Below are 17,339 nucleotides of genomic sequence, written 5' to 3'. Positions count from 1 at the left end.
AGATGGATTGGAGGCCTGAGCCGGTGCCCATTAGAGATGGGTTCCAGGGGGCTGAGTGCTCTGTATCAATACTCAGCCAGTTCTGGAGGATGAATGTTATGGAATGAACTGTGTCCCCAAAAACCGTGTGTCAACTTGGCTAGGGCATGATTCCCAGTATTGTGTGGCTGTCCTCCATTTTGTGATTAATGCGATTATCCTATGTGTTGTAAATGCTAACCTCTATGATGTTAATGAGGCAGGATTAAAGGCAGTTACATTAATGAGGCAGGACACAATCTACCTGATTAGGTTAGACCTTGAGTTAATCTCTTTTGAGATGTAAAAGAGAGAATCAAGCAGAGAGGAGAGACCTCCTACCACTAAGAAAGAAGAGCTGGGAGTGGAGCATGTCCTTTGGACTCAGGGTCCCTGTGCTGAGAAACTACTAGACCCAGGGGAAGACTGATGCCAAGACATTGCACTACAGCTGACAGAAAGACAAAGCCTTCCATTGGAGCTGGCACCCTGAATTTGGACTTCTAACCTCCTAGACTGTGAGAGAATAAATTTCTGTTTGTTAAAACCATCCACTTGTGGTATTTCTGTTACAGCAGCACTAGATGACTAAGACAGTGGTACACTGAAAAGCACTTGTGCCACATCAAATACATGTAACTCTGGGAGGAAAGGGAATACGAAGAGGAGGGGTAATGAGGAGAAAAGGAGGAAAAAGAGAAAGACAATGACCTATGTCAAATATCTGTTGAGAAGGACAATGTCTCAACATTTGTAGAAATCCCAATCTCTTCTTTCAAGGACCTACATGGGACTGAAGGAGTCCATGTTGTCAAGTCTAATACTGCCCTTGCACTTGTCTATTTACTGCTAAAAGTCCCGGGGTGGTGCAAACAGTCAACACACTTGGCTATTAACTGAAGGATTTGGGGTCTGAGTCCATCCACAGGTGCCTCAAAAGAAGGGCCTGGTGATCTCCTTCCGAAAAACCAGCCATTGAAAACCTCGTAGGGCACAGCGCAACTCTGATCCACACGAGGTCACCGCGAGTGGGAGTCAACGTGACGGCAACTGGCTGGTTATTTGTTGCTAAAAACCTGACTGAAACAGTATTTTTATTAACGTTTTACCATACCAGCAATTCGTGAATACACATCCTCCTTTCAGATAAGGCTTGAGTCCTCTCAGGCTCCCACAGTTACATTTAGGAAGATCTCTTCTTTCCTTCCCTCTCAGAGTTATAGTACGCATTCTCTGTATCCACATGCATTTTGATAGTCAGATATATCTTCCTAGGTTTTTTTTTTAATTGTGGTAGCAATACATATAACAACACGTTTTTGCCGACATAACAATTTTCACACGTACAATTCGGTGACACTGATCACCTTCATCATGTTGTGCAACCATCACCACTCTCGTTTCCCAATTGCTCCACTACCATTAACACATCTTCCCAGGTTTTGAAGGAACTATTTCAATGGCTTTAAGCCTAGTGACTAAATATACATGATCAACTTGGCTGCTTCTGTGCAAAGTTCAAAAGCTGCCAACTGGGCTCTGAGGATGCGGAGCCCCAACTCTGAGGTGCTGGGGGCTGGGGCTGTAGCAGGAAGCACAGCAATCAGAGTCCCTGTGGTTACAGATTTGCCTTCTAGTGAGGGGAGACAGACAACACACAGAACAAAAGATGGTTCAGATGGTAACAGTGGCCAGGAGGAAACGCAGTGATGAGGTGGGTACCAAAGGGCAGGGCCGATTTAAGATTGGGTTATCACCGATGGCCTCTGTGTTGGGGGCTGAGATTATAACAAGGTGGGAGGCAGAGCTGGGGAAGGAGCAAGGCAGGAAGGAAGCTGCCACGTTTGAAGAGCACCATCAAGTTCTGGTTTACTGGAAGGTGCCAAGAGAGGCGAACGGTGGAGGAAAGTGAGACTGGCAGGTGGGCAGAAGCTAAGGGCATGGGGGGCCCTGTAAGGCAAGGAAGGCTAATCTATACTTTATTCCAAATCAGGAATTCTTTTTTTTTAGAATTTGTGTGTGTGTGCTTTAAGTGAAAGTTTACAAATCAAGTCAGTCTCTCATATAAAAACTTATACACACCTTGCTATGTTCTCCTAGCTGCTCTTCCCCTAAGAAGCACTCTCCTCTTCTCCACCCTGTATTCCCTGTGTCCACTCAACCAGCTCCTGTCCCCCTCCTGCCTTCTCATCTCATCTCCAGACAGGAGCTGCCCACACAGTCTCATGTGTCTGCTTGAGCTAAGAAGCTCACTCCTTACCGGTATCATTTTCTGTCTTATAGTCCAGTCCAAACCCTGTCTGAAGAGTTGGTTTCAGGAATGGTTGCAGTCTTGAGCTAACAGAGGGTCCGGGGACCATGACCTCCAGGGTTCCTCCAGTCTCATTCAGACTAAATCAGGAATTCTTAACCGCTTCTGTGTCATGGACACTTGGGCAGCCTGCTGAAGCTCTTCTTACAAAATGGTTTTAAATTTCAAGAAACAAAAACATGTAGAGTTAATGACAGTTAGAGGCGGTGGGTGTGATGGTGGCAGTGGTCCATCCTGGCAGGGAAAGGTATTTTATCGTTGGCACTGCCTAGCGCTGCCACTTTATAGTGATAACAAAAAGCAGATTGGGCTTTAAGCTGATTTTTTTATTGCTTTTTTGTGTGTGGACTGGTCCCATTCCACTACCGCAGCCCTGCCTTAGTACTGGACTGATTAAGGAAACCAATTATAATGAAACATAGTTATCAAAATATTAAAAAACTAATTTGTCAATAGTAATAAATAACTTCTTTGTTGATGCATTAAATAAGAAGACCTGATGGTGGGTCTAAAAACTTCCATAATTTTGAATAATCGTGGGCATACATATTTTCCAGATATCTGCAACCAGCGTAACATGAAAGAAAATATCGCTCATTCTTTTGGTGACAAAGTCACAGGTACCGCTGATATTGCTGTGGCCTGTTGCCTTCACTTATAAAGAAAGGGAAAGTACATTTCAGTTGGAGGTGAGTGAAAATAAAGATGCAATTTTTTTCCAGTCCAAATTTATAGACCCCATGGGAGGAAAAAAATCCAAAAAACATTGCCATTGAGTCTATTCTGACTCATAGCAACCCTGCAGGACAGAGTAGAACTGCCCCTCAGGGTTTCCAAGGAGCAGCTGGTGGATTCAAACTGCTGACCTTTTGGTGAGCAGCAAAACACAAAAAACTCACGGACCTCCCTCTGAATTCCTGGAGGGTGTGACTAACGGGTGTAACAAGCTCTGACTTAATACTTTGATAAAGATCTCTCTGGCACCCTCTGGATGGTGGGGGTAAGGCAAATAAAATGCCCCAAGGTAATTTCTTGTCCTGAAGCTGGCATGGCCAGTTGGGAGGAAGGGCAATACCATGGCTTTTCTTGTTGAGAGGTTGCTAAAGAACAGAGATCTTCCTTTATGAGCAGCCTCTGGCCTAGTAATAAAAAAGGTTATACTATAGAAATAATGTACCTGCAGCCCTGTGTGTGGTGGGGTCACTGGCTGGTGCAGTCATTAACGCACCTGGCTACTAATTGAAAAGTTGGAGGTTGGAATCCACCCAAATGCGCCTCCAAAGAAAGACCGGGCAATCTACTTCTGAAAAATCAGCCATTGAAAGCCCTATGGAGTGCAGTTCTACTCTGACACACACGGGGTCGTCTTAAGTTGGAGTTGATCCAATGGCAACTAGTATCCACCTGTGCAAAGAAAAGTGAGGAGCTTCAACCCAGAAAAGGCCCCGGTATGAGAAAAGAAACCATCTCAGTCTCTTCCTGACTGGATGGCTTTGATCCACTTGAATTCACCTCTTGGAGCCGTGGTTTCCTATAAAATGGGTCTGATGATAACTGCCTCCCAGGCTTGTTCTGTGGATTGGAGGAGCCTGCACCAGTAAGCCCTAGCCACAGTGAGTGCTAGTCAGGCCCACCTGGTACCTTTGGTCTGGGACTCTGGTAATCAACTTCAGAGAAGTCATTTCACCTTGGGAAAGTCAAGGGATGACCCTGGATCATCTAGGAAGCTGGGGACTGAAAGGGACCTGAGCTCAATTCTGTCATCTAGGTTTGAGACAAAACAACTGCAGCTCCTCAAATACTCAATATTTATAACTCAGAATGCCCAGGTGAAAATGTGGAAAAGGAAACTCTTCTTGGCAGAGAACAAGGAAACCTGAGACCAGAAGAGGGTGTGGGGCTCTGGGTAGGGCAGGGGCTTTGGACTTTCCAGGTCCGTACTTCCCCCGATGCATTTGAAGAAGGCTATGGTTTTTTTTTTTTTTTTGCCTCCTTTTTAAAGCGAGTCTGTGTTTAACATATGTGGGGCTTGTGGAGGGGGGCTCAGGGAGCACTAGACCTGCTGGGCCCTCAGGGCAGGGAGCCAGGAATGGAGCGCATCACTACCTAGCTCTGTGCTAGCCCAGAAGCTCCTGTCAGTGAGTTTGCACCCCTTCCGTACCCCAGCTGGAAAACGGGCCTCAGGATCTTCTTCCTTTCTCCCTTCTAAAGATTATTAAAACTTTCTAACTTGTTTTATTTCTAATTCTCTCCTTTCCAAGTGTCTCTGATTTAAGAAGCAGCAGCTCTATGTCCACTGGTCTATAATTATAAGAGAGGAGCCCTGGTGGTGTAAAGGTTAAGTGCTTGGCTGCTAGCTGAAAGGTCACCAGTCTGAACCCACCAGTAGCTCAGCGAGAGAAAAGACATGGTGATCCGCTCCCATAAAGACTGTTGTTATCGTGTGCCATGGATTAGAAACTGTGTTTTTGACTTTGTATCAGGATGACCAAAAGGAAACCTCATTTTTTTAGCACACTGGGTCTCTGTGTATGGATTTGGGGGGCCACTGGAGAGCTCTCACAGGTAGGTTGTTATTGTGTTATTGAACAGATAGCCTGGTCTTTTCTCCCACAGAGCCACTGGAGGGTTTGAACTGCAGACCTTTCGGTTACCAGCCATGAGCTTTAACCATTGTGTCACCAAGGCTCCTCCTCGTAAAGATTTACAGCCTTGGAAACCCTATGGGACACTTCTACGCTGTTCTGTAGGGTCACTGTGAGTCAGAATCGACTCAAAGGCACACAACAACGACAACGATAACAACGTGCCTGTAAAAGCTCTCCAGTGGTCCTGGAAATCCATACACGGTGACCAAGTGTACTAAAAAAGTTAGATTTCCTTTGGTCATTCTGATACAGAGTCAAAAACACAGTTTCTAATCCATGGCTTGAAATGGGGGAGTGAAAGAAGGTGTACCTCTTTGATGGTGCCCTCCCTGCCAAACCACTGTTCAGGAATTTAAATGGGACAGTACAGGGGCATACCGGGACTGCCAAAAGAACACACAAATCAGTCTTAGAAGAAATACAACCAGAACGCTCCTTTGAAGCAAAGATGGTGAGACTTTTGCTCACTTACTTTGGACATGTCATCAGGAGAGGCCGATTGCTAGAAGACGACCTCATGGTTGACAGAGGGTCATCAAAAATGAGGGAAACCCTCAATGAGATGGCCTGTCACGATAGCTGCAACAATAACCTCAAGCATACCAATGACCATGCAGACGACACGGGCCCAGGCGGCATTTTGTTCTGTTGTGAGATTGCCGCGAGCTGGAGCCGACTTGACAGCAACTAACAGCACCAGCACAGAGGAAGGGTGTGGGGAGGTGAGGAGAGCAGGGAGTGGACGAGTCTGTCCTTCAAGTGTCAGAGATGCAGTTGAAACCTAAGAACCCGACCACCATCTACGAACCCACTCTTCACTCCAAAAATCCTCTCACCCTTGTGCCCACTTTAAACCCAGATCTGCTGAACAGCTATTGCTGAGCCAACATCAAGCCACTTTTAAAGAGGGTGGGGAAATAAATGCTCTTCCCCCAGACCCTTGCTCTTGTCTGAATGGCTAAACAAAAAGCTTTGATCAGGATTGTTTCGTGGGGTTACATGGCACAAAGAGAGTAGTCGCTTGCAGTCTGAAGATCAATAGTACTGCTCTCGTTTTAATTTGTGGCTCTTTATGAGGCCAAGGCTGAACTGTGGCCTCGGGGGAATCTTCTCACCTGTGTGCACTCACCTAAGGACTCACACAGGATGAGGCTGGTGTGGGCGGTGGACCAAGGCTAACCAGCAAGTTACAGCCCTTGCCTTTTCCTTGGCCCTGTCATTAGATTTTTTTTTTGTTTTGTTTTAGGTCAGAGGAAATGTTATCAACACTCCTCCACGGGAAAACGTTTGTGGTTGCTGCTGAGCGTGCCTGCCACAACCGCTGGCAAGGGGCTCCAAAGTCACAGGACACAAAACCTCCTCTAGCTTCTTTTGCTTCATTTAGGCTTTGGACACTGGGCTGCTTCCTTCAAGTCCCTGCTTTCACTCCTACTCATAGCCAGGGTTTTGTTTTGTTTTTGCTAATGAATCTCATCTGGTATGTTTTAAAAAGGCATCCTAATTAAAGAACAGTCATGTGTTTGCCATAATAAGAAATGGAAACTTATGCAGTGGTGTCCCCTAACTGCACATCTTCTCCCACTATCCAAGGAGTTGGAAAGAAAGGACTTGAAGCAAGGTGGTTACACAAACTTAGATATTGGTCTCCCAATATTAATCAACACATAATTTTTTACCATTTAATCATCTACCTAAAAAATCTATGGTACCCAAGACATCATGGACCCAAGAAGTTTTAGCACTGAAAAGGATGTCTGGGGCTCAGTAATTGACTGCATGATTTTATAGATGTGAAAACTGAAGCCCAGAGTGGTGGTATAATGGTAGCAGTCAAAATAAAAGCTAAGTTTCCCAACACCTGGTGAGAAGAGATACATTTACAAGTGTCCACCCAAGACCAGACAGTAAAGATACAAAGCTGTACACATGTTCCCTCAAACCCATCTGCTCCCAAGACCAAACAAGTCAAGGACACCCTCAATTCACATCAGAAAAGTGAGGTAGCCTTCTACTGGTTACCAGCATCTAATCTTGAACTTCTCCAAGCCATTGTCTACTCAGCAGCCAGAGGAATCGTCCCAAAACACAAACCATACCCTTGTGATCTTAAGACTCTCCAGTGATCTTAGGATAAAGACCCAAATCTTGAGCATGGCCTTTAAGGCTCTGCATGGTCTGGTTCCTGCCAGCCACTCTCACCTTCAAAGTAGCCTATGCTCCAACCTGCCACAGGACCCTTGCACATACTGTTCCCATGGCTGCAACTTATTTAGTCTCTTCTTTTGCCTGTGAACACCTTCCTTTCTTTCAGCTCTTACTTCCCCAGAGAAGCCTTCCTTGGCCTTTTACAACTAGGTCAAGGTCCTTGGTTAAATGCCCTCAGGACAGCATGGTCCTCATTTCCATGTGTTACTGTACTCTTGTTACTGTGATTACTAATTAATATCTGCCTCCCCCACTAGGCTGTAAGTCACCAGAACCTTGCCTGGCTTGCTCACCATTTTGTTTTCTCACCAATGACACAGTGCAAGCATAGCAGATGCTCAGTCAATATGCATTGAATGAAAAAATAAAGTGGAAAAAGAATAAAATAATACATATAAGGCCTTCAAGGATTTTACACTCTAGAAATGTCTTCCAAGTTACCTGCACATCAAGAAGCCATTCAATGATCAATGACATTTAGCATTGACCTTTCCAAGAGAGGAAGTCCCTGGGCAATGCAAATGGTTAATGTGCTCAGCTGCTAGCCAAAAAGTTGGAAGTTTGAGTTCACCCAGAGTCACCCTAGGAAGAAAGGCCTGGCGATCTACTTCTGAAAAAGCAGCCACTGAAAACCTATTCTGACATACATGGAATTGTCATGAGTAGGAATTACTCAATAGCAACTGGTTTTCCCAAGAGAGAGGAAAACGACTTGATATCCTCCTTCCCTCCGCAGCACACTTGCTTCTCTGAGACCACATCACATATAATAACATACTATAGTTACTATATCAAAGTCTGCTTAGTAAAATGCCAGCCTTCTACCAACAACACGAGACCTTTGGTCAAACATAAGCCCCTACACTAAACAAAGCCCCTTGGTTCCCAGTTGTGATTTTGTTCCTTCCTGTGGTTTTGTGGGAGTCCATCAATCAAGTCTTCATTACACAACCCACAGAGATAACCCCCTCTTCATACCATCCCTGTTTTCAGACACATTCTTCATGACTGTTGCCAGCAGCAGGCTCATTTCTCATTTCAGACACTCCTCCACTTCCCCGCAGTGACGGCAAGCCCACGGCAGGCCTATTTCCGCAATCTGACAATAATTGAAATTAAATTTCAGGTTCAATTGCTAGTTGTATTACAGACAGAGGCCATCACTGAGAAACACAGCAAAACTTAAATAGAACAGCAATCTGGGCAGAGAACATGATATAGCAGTGCCTGGATCAGCTGGAAAGCGGCAGGATGATTCTGCTTCGGCAAAGACAGTGCAGCAAAACGCAGTGAGCCTCAACAGCTATTAACAATGCCCTTCAAAATCATAATTACAACCAGTCTCCTTTTTCTACATGAAGGCAAAGCAACATGAAATATTGACAACAAAGAAAAACACTTTACAATTTTTTAAAGCCAAGGTTTTTTCAGCTAAACGTTATGTTCAAATTTGGGGAAACTACCTGTACCCAAACCATGTTAAGAAGACAGTTTTTTCCTTTTTATCTTCTCTATGCGAGTTAGTCCACTCCTGTGGTTCCAATGGCATTTAGGCAGATGGCTGGTGAGGGGGGCTCTGTGAGCTTGGATACATTGTTCACAGTGTGGATGCCTCTGTTAGCTGTAGATGAGTCATCTACCGTTCAATTATCTGCAAATCAAAAACACACCTATCTTTCTCTTAAGTTATAAGCATGATTAAGCTGAGTAGGTCCATTTTGGCGGTCTATTCAGCACCTATTATTTTTAGTTTTCTACTCTCTGAAGCTTATAGCCAGTAAAACGTATTTCAAACAAAACCTCCTTTACCTTCTCCAAATAAACTAAACACTCTGTGTGGCAGGTGCCAGGTGTGGTTGCTCCATTCACCCTGAAAGGGGAATGGGGATGAATTCCACCCAGGTCAGGCTGGCAGAGCCTGGCACATTTCTAGGTCTCACAAAGCTGGTCTCTCCAAAGTGAATCCCTTATTTTCGCGGCACTATTGAAAATGCTCAAGAATACAAGGCACACTCACACTTACATGTAAGTGCCAGAGCACATCCCATGGTGACATACAAACCATACTGGTAGTACACTGCTTTAAAATGACCTAGAATGTCCCTTCCATTACTTGGGTAAACAAGAGATGAGTGGGCACTGACAGCTTCATGGCACTTCCTTCATTCTAGACAACTCCACAGGCACCTCCTTCATTCTAGACAACTCCATGGGCACTTCCTTCATTTCAGACAACTCCACGGGCACTTCCTTCATTCTAGACAACTCCACGGGCACCTCCTTCATTCTAGACAACTCCATGGGCACTTCCTTCATTTCAGACAACTCCACGGGCACTTCCTTCATTCTAGACAACTCTACGGGCACCTCCTTCATTCTAGACAACTCCACGGGCACTTCTTTCATTCTAGACAGCTCCACGGGCACTCCCTTCATTCTTGACAACTCCACGGGCACCTCCTTCATTCTTGACAACTCCACGGGCACCTCCTTCATTCTAGACAACTCCACAGGCACCTCCTTCGTTCTAGACAACTCCACGGGCACTTCTTTCATTCTAGACAACTCCACAGGAACTTCTTTCATTCTAGACAACTCCATAGGCGCCTCCTTCATTCTAGACAACTCCACAGGCACTTCCTTCATTCTAGACAACTTCACAGGCACTTCCTTCATTCTAGACAACTCCATAGGCACTTCCTTCATTCTAGACAACTCCACGGGCACCTCCTTCATTCTAGACAACTCCACGGGCACCTCCTTCGTTCTAGACAACTCCACGGGCACCTCCTTCGTTCTAGACAACTCCACGGGCACTTCTTTCATTCTAGACAACTCCACAGGAACTTCTTTCATTCTAGACAACTCCATAGGCGCCTCCTTCATTCTAGACAACTCCACAGGCACTTCCTTCATTCTAGACAACTTCACAGGCACTTCCTTCATTCTAGACAACTCCATAGGCACTTCCTTCATTCTAGACAACTCCACGGGCACCTCCTTCATTCTAGACAACTCCACGGGCACCTCCTTCGTTCTAGACAACTCCACGGGCACCTCCTTCGTTCTAGACAACTCCACGGGCACTTCTTTCATTCTAGACAACTCCACAGGAACTTCTTTCATTCTAGACAACTCCATAGGCGCCTCCTTCATTCTAGACAACTCCACAGGCACTTCCTTCATTCTAGACAACTTCACAGGCACTTCCTTCATTCTAGACAACTCCATAGGCACTTCCTTCATTCTAGACAACTCCACGGGCACCTCCTTCATTCTAGACAACTCCACGGGCACCTCCTTCGTTCTAGACAACTCCACGGGCACCTCCTTCGTTCTAGACAACTCCATGGGCACTTCTTTCATTCTAGACAACTCCACAGGAACTTCTTTCATTCTAGACAACTCCATAGGCGCCTCCTTCATTCTAGACAACTCCATAGGCACTTCTTTTGTTTTATAACCACACGCAGGCACCAGGAAGTGTTCTGCACTTAGTAAATACCAGTCAAATGGAAAGGAATTGAGACTTGAAAAAGGAGAATGTTTTTCATTGTAACAGAAAATTTCCATCCTTACCTCTATCCTGAGAGATTCCTACAGCACCGGCTGAGACAGGCTGAAAGCAGTGACATTAACAACCCCACATCTGTATGGAATCTCGTGCACATTTCACATTGCTTACATCCTCTTATCTATATACTGATTTATTTTATTAGCTCGTAAAAGCCTGGCACTATGTTTGTTTACCTTGCTTTGACTAGCGGAAGGTCTCTTCAGGTAGACCTTGGTATTGCCTCTTGTTGTATCAGTTTTCTTCAAAAGTGAAAGGATGGAAATACGTGTACAGAGAAAGACAAACATTCTTAAAAGTTTGCCAAGAAAAATGCAGTTCATGTTTACAGTGACCTTGCAAAGACAGCAGGAAACCTGTGAACAATGAAGTGGCCACTCATTGATTTATCTAAGGAATGATTATGGGATGCACTGTGTGTGCCAGGCATGGTACCAGATGTTGGGAAAGTGGCAGAAAACAAAATGAAAGTGGAGAGTCAGATACTAATCCAATAAAAAAATTTTTTTTTTTTAATGTGGCAGGTGATCACAGATATGATGAAGAAAAAAAATGAAGCTGGCTAAGTAGGGTTAGGAAGTGCTGAGGTGGGGTGAGTTGGTGGGAATGGAAATGCTATTTTGCAAGGGACAGAAAAAGACTGCCTAAGAAGAACATTTGAAAGAAAATGAAGAAGTCAGTCACATGGGTATCTAAAGGAAAGCTTTCCATGTGGAAATAGAAAGTGCAAAGGCCCTGGGGTATGAGTGTAATAGAATGAAAAGTATGGTGGGAGCATAGGGCTAAGGGGAGAGTGCATGTGAAGAGTAGCACTGAGGTCGGATCATGCTGGGCCTCGAGGGCCACTGGGAGGAGTGGGCAGTGCACTGAGCAAGATGGGTACCACGGGAGAAACCGCATGGGAGTCTTAAATGGAACCTTCTGGCTGCTGTGTTGACAATGGACAACAGACAGTCAAGGGCAGAGGCAGGGAGCCAGCTAGGAGGCCTCTGGAGTCACAGAGCCATTAGCAAGATGATAGGGGCCTGGGGCAGACAGTCAGGCTGGAGAAGGTGATAAAGGTGTGATTCCAGCTGATCAGTAGTGTTATCAACCACTCACCCACCCATCAACTGCTGGGTCTGAAGGAAGCTGTGCAGAATGAAATCAACAGCTGAGACATTTTGCTAAATGCTCCTATTAATGATTATTTATAGAAATGGCTCCTTTAAAAACAATCTTGTTTCCCCTAAAAATGCACAGTACTCCACGTCATCTTTATGTTCCCCCTCCTGGTATCATTTTTCCTTCGTCAGAGTTACCAAGCACACATTTGGGGTGGGGGGGATTCACTCAACAAACTTTGAGAGCTCAGCACATACCAAGCTCTTCCCAGGGCACCAGGGAGACAGTAATGCCTAATACAGACAATATCTTATATAAAAAAATATCTTATATACGTCCTCCTATTTCACACTCCTGTATTATTACCATACATTGGCATGAACACTAATTGAGCACTTAACTTGTGCTAGGTGCTGTGCCCCTGCTTGCATTATCTCACTGAATCCTCAAAAAAAAAAAAACAAACAAAAAAAAAAACAAAACCATTGCCAATGAGTGGATTCTGACTCATAGTGATCCTGTAGGACAGAGCAGAACTGCCCATAGGGTTTCCAAGACTGTAAATCTTTGTGGAAATAGACTGCCACATCTTTCTCCCTTGGAGTCGCTGGTGGTTCGAACCACTGATCTTCTGGTTGGCAGCCAAGTACTTTAACCACTGTACCACCAGGACTCCTCATTGAATCCTTACAGATCTTCCAGCCAACAAAATGGCAACACAGAGGTTAAATAAGATGTCCAGATCACACAGCTGGAAAGTAGTGAGGCCAGAATTCAAAATGCCAAAACCAGAGCTCTTAGCTTCTACCTTCTCCTGGACTTAACGTACAGTACAGATCACAAGTCCCAAGACCTATGTTCTCTGCCTGTTTGCTCACTTTGAGCAGAATACTTGACTTGTCTCAGCTCAATTGCCACATTGCTAAAATGAAATGATTCTACTAGATAATCCTGTAGTCTCTTCCAGGCTAGAGATTCTGAGCTCTCGCTCTGAAACTCAGTGCTCACAGAGACTATGCCTACCTGTAAGGAGAACACAGATGCAAAGCTCACCACAGAGTACAGGTTGTTGAAGCTGACTGTTGCATGAAATAAATTGAAATACTTCCCCAATTAAACTTTTGGGCTGACCAGCTAGAAGCAAAGAAGTAAGTCTCAACGATACTCTAAGGGAGAAAAATGTTAGCAGCAGAATCAATTGCAAAAGTCTTTCTTTCAAAACTAACCAACAATCTAGAATTATCCCCTTATGTTTTTGTTGTTAGCTGCCATCGGGTTGGCTCCTGACTCATGGTGACCCCAAGCACAGTGGGACAAAATGCTGCCAGGTCCTGTGCCACCCCCATGATCACTTACAGATAAGACTGTTGTAAACCATAAGGTTTTCACTGGCTGATTTTTTTGGAAGTAGATCAGACCTTTCCTCCTCGTCCATCTTCGTCTGGAAGCTCCACTGAAACCTGTTCAGCACCAGAGCAACATGCAAGTCTCCACCAACAGATGGGTGGTAGCTGCACCCGAGGTGCACTGGCTGGGAATCGAACCCAGGTCTTGTGCATGAGAGGCAAGAATTCTACCACTGAACCACCAAGGCTCCTCCATCCCATTATAAAAAGGAGAAAATTAACTTTCTCTACAGTGCAGATGTATCTTTTTTACAGTGCAGATGTATCTTTGCTGTGCTTGGTTAACTTGTAACAGAATCAAGACCAATCTCCACTGGTCTGCAGATTAATGAAACCTAAATTTAGCTTCTTTCAATGTCCTGTGCCTGAAAGGGTGGAGCTCAATAAATACTGGTTGATTGAATTAGCCCACAAATAATTTAATGAACGTTCTAAACAATGAACCAATCAACTAATTAACTCTATAGTAATAAATATTTCCTTGAATAGAGTTTATATAGTCTTGGTTGGCAAAAGTATCACTTTCCTCTGCCAAATAAAGACAAAGAAAACACTTCAGATTTACTGATTTTAGTGTTCAGTAGAAGATGACAATTTTAGAAATTGATATTTTGAGGTGTGTAGGGAGTGAAAAAAAAAATCATGTGCAGAACTATAGGGAAAAAAAGGTCATCACGGCCTGTTCAGCAAAGAACCACAGTAAACACCCTCTGCTCCCCTGCCAGACTTCTAAGGAGTGAACCCAATCCACGTTCACCTTCAATGCTAGGCATGAACATTGCCTACAGAGAAATTACCTGCTCAGAGCGGGTCACTTCTCCATCAAGTGATCCGCCTAGGACAGCGAAAGTTCCACAGCAGGGTAGAAGAAGATCACATACCCTGAGAATTCTTCTGGGCAATGTCATTTCTTTAACATATCTCAGAAGTTCCCCCAAGAATTTAAGAGTTAATCAAGTAATGTAAAAATTTTGTGCACAGTAAATAACAGAGGAAAAAGCCAACAGATCATTCCTTTCTTCATGGAGAACAGGTATCAGACACAACTGAGAAAAGTAAGAAAAAAAAAAAAAAAACAAAACAGCTTCTGCTATGGAAACCAGGAACAGATAGCCAGATCAAAGATGAGGTTTGACGCAACTACATAAGTCATTAGGGAAAAAACGCAATTATCTGCAGATGGAGGCCCAGGCCAAACTTCCTAGCTTAGTTATTTACATAATTTTCAGGTGTAGAGACTCAGGGTACATTTTAGAACAAATCATAAAAATATTTGTGGACAATGATTTTCTAATGACTTTTTACTACAAATAAGTTCAACTAAAATAATATTAATGACAAATTGTAAAGATTTTAGAGGCAATTGAGATGTAAACTTTGTTAAGATAATAAACTTAGTCTTTAAATTCACAAGTACAATTTCTACTGTTTTTTTGTTTGTTTTAACCAGGGATGACACAGAAGGAATTTTTTGTGTGTATAAGTTTAAAATTTGCAGACTCCACTATTTAAATGAAACATATGTCACAGAGACAAAATAAGTCTCCCTCCCCACTGATTTTCACAGCTTGCTCAGACCTGCATTTGGTAACAGTTTGGTTTTTTGTTTGCTCGCTTTTCTTTGATGTCCATGAACGGAAGCAGTGCGAGTAGCACAAGAATCTGAACTATAAAAAATGGCAATTTAATACAATTAAAACTAACATTACTATACAAAGTGTCCTCAGACACTTTTTTGTATCTACTTTACTACTTGCTCTGGAGCAGGAGGATGGTCATGTTTATACCTGGGAAACACTGGAAACAACAAAAATGCCCCTCAGTGGGGAATCATGTTAAACCCAACTATGGCCCATCTGTTTTATGCAAAGATAGCCCACTCCCCTTGAGTCCGTTCCAACTTATAGGGATTCCATGCTTTGCAGAGTAGAGCTGAACTCCAAAGGGCATTCTTGAGACATGTCCTTCAATAAATTAATAAGATAAACAAAGCAGGTACATCCATACAATGAAATATTATTCATTGATGAAAAGAAATGAGCTATTAAGCCACAAAAAGACATGGAAGAAAAATGCATATTGTTAAGAGAAAGAAGCTGCTCTGAAAAAGCTACACACCTAATGATTCCAACCATATGACATTCTGGAAAAGGCAAAATTATGTTGTTGTTGTTAGGTGCTGTTGAGTTGATTCCGACTCATAGCAATCCTATGCACAACTGAACAAAACACTGTCCGGTCCTGCACCATCCTCACAATCGTTGTCATGCTCGAGCCCATTGTTGCAGCCACCGTGTCAATCCCCTTCATGAAGGGTCTTCCTCTTTTTCACACGTGCTTACCCATACATAGAAACCCTGGTAGTATAGTGATTAAGAGCTATGCCTGCTAACCAAAAGGTCGGCAGTTCAAATCTACCAGGTGCCCCTTGGAAACCGTAAGGGGTGGTTCTACTCTGCCCTTTAGGGTTGCTATGAGTCAGAATCAACTTGATAGCAGCAGGTTTTTTTTGTTTTTTTTTTTTTACCTGTACATATATAAGGAAACCCTGGTGGTGTAGTGGTTAAGTGCTACGGCTGCTAACCAAAGCGTTGGCAGTTCGAATCCACGAGGCGCTCCTTGGAAACTCTATGGGCCGGTTCTACTCTGTCCTGTAGGGTTGCTATGAGTCGGAATCGACTCGACGGCACTGGGTTTGGTTTTTTTTATACATATATAAACATACACATCTGCCTATGTAACCACATGCATATATTACTGGTTGTTAATACTGTTGCAAAATTGTATATGTTGTGGCTTTTACCAAAATCACCCCTTATTCTTGTGTACTTGTTAGTGTCATCTTTTACCTTGGTCAAGTTGTGCAGATGTCACCCTTATTGGTATTGCCTTACCCATCAACCAAACTAACAAGTGTCTATCTAGAAAGCAATTTCCCCTCCCTACCCCTTCCACTCCTTGTAACCAGTAAAGAATGTTGCTTCCTGTAGGTCTATCTATTCTTGTCTTCTTATAAGAATGAGATCATACAGTATTTGTCCTTTTGTGATTGACTTATTTCACTCAGTGTAATGTCCTCCAGATTGATCCGTTGTTACAGTACATGCACAGTATTCCATTGTGTATATGTACCAGTGTGTTTCTCCATTCATCTGTGGATGGGCAGTGAGGTTGTGTCCCTCTTTTTGCTATTGCAAATAATGGTGCAACGAATATAGGCGTGTATATATCTGTTTGTGTTGGCAGTTTTAGTTCTCTAGGGTATATACCTTCGAGTGGGATTGCTGGATCATAGGGTATTTCTACTTCTAGCTTTTTGAAAGCACCATATCATTTTCCATAGTGGTTGTATTAATTTAGAATTCCACAAGCAACTCTTCATATGTTTGTTGGCTGGCTGGATGTCCTCTTTGGTGAAGTGTCTCTTCATGACCTTTGCCCATTTTTTAATTAGTTTATCTTTTTGTTGTTGACTTGTTGAAGTTTTCTATATATTTTAGAGACTAGACCCTTCTCAGATAAATCATTCTCAAAGATTTTTTTCCCAATCTGTAGATTCTCTTTTTACTCTTTTGATAGTTTTTTGATGAGCGTAAGTACAGGTAGTCCGTGTGTTACAAACAACTGACTTACATACAACCCATAGTTATGAATCAACCCCCGTAAAGACTATATTAAAAATATGAGGTACTTACAATGCGCCCTAATAACAAATGGGCGCTACTTTACCACATGCATCCAAACAGTACTATTATCACTGCATTATTCTGTTAAAGGTGTTTTACTGTATCTGGAAGTGTTTCTTTAACGCCTTTTACGTACAGAAGATATAAGACAAATATTTGACTAACTGACGTTGGATACAAATTATACCTAATTGTTCCGATTTACATACAAATTCGACTTAAAGACAGATTTAGGAATGGAATTTGTTCGTAATCCAGGGAAAGCCTGTATTTAATTTTTAGGAGCTCCCTGTTATCTAACTTGTCTTCTTTTGCTCATGTGTTTGTATGCCTCTCACTTTTACAAAACGTTTTACCTTCTCTCCTTTAAAACACTAAAAATCTCAA

General features: G+C 43.3%; 1 protein-coding gene, 1 long non-coding RNA gene and 1 other non-coding gene across 16 annotated transcripts in view; 1 reads left to right on the top strand and 2 right to left on the bottom strand.

Annotated features, from left to right (window-relative positions):
• ARHGEF3 (Rho guanine nucleotide exchange factor 3) overlaps positions 1–17,339 on the bottom strand; it is a 353,777-nt gene that overhangs the window by 129,942 nt on the left and 206,496 nt on the right. The window lies entirely within an intron of this gene.
• On the top strand, positions 1,667–6,749 carry LOC111750585 (uncharacterized). Its single transcript, XR_002785666.2, has 3 exons — positions 1,667–1,732; positions 2,887–3,018; positions 6,224–6,749. It is a non-coding gene; the product is annotated as an uncharacterized LOC111750585 (long non-coding RNA).
• TRNAE-CUC (transfer RNA glutamic acid (anticodon CUC)) lies at positions 13,384–13,454 on the bottom strand. The gene has a single exon. It is a non-coding gene; the product is annotated as a tRNA-Glu (tRNA).

The sequence above is a fragment of the Loxodonta africana genome, chromosome 22, assembly GCF_030014295.1.
Source record: "Loxodonta africana isolate mLoxAfr1 chromosome 22, mLoxAfr1.hap2, whole genome shotgun sequence".
Taxonomy (NCBI): domain Eukaryota; kingdom Metazoa; phylum Chordata; class Mammalia; order Proboscidea; family Elephantidae; genus Loxodonta; species Loxodonta africana.
Note: the sequence above shows the minus strand (reverse complement) of the source record. Positions and strands in the feature narration are given on the sequence as shown.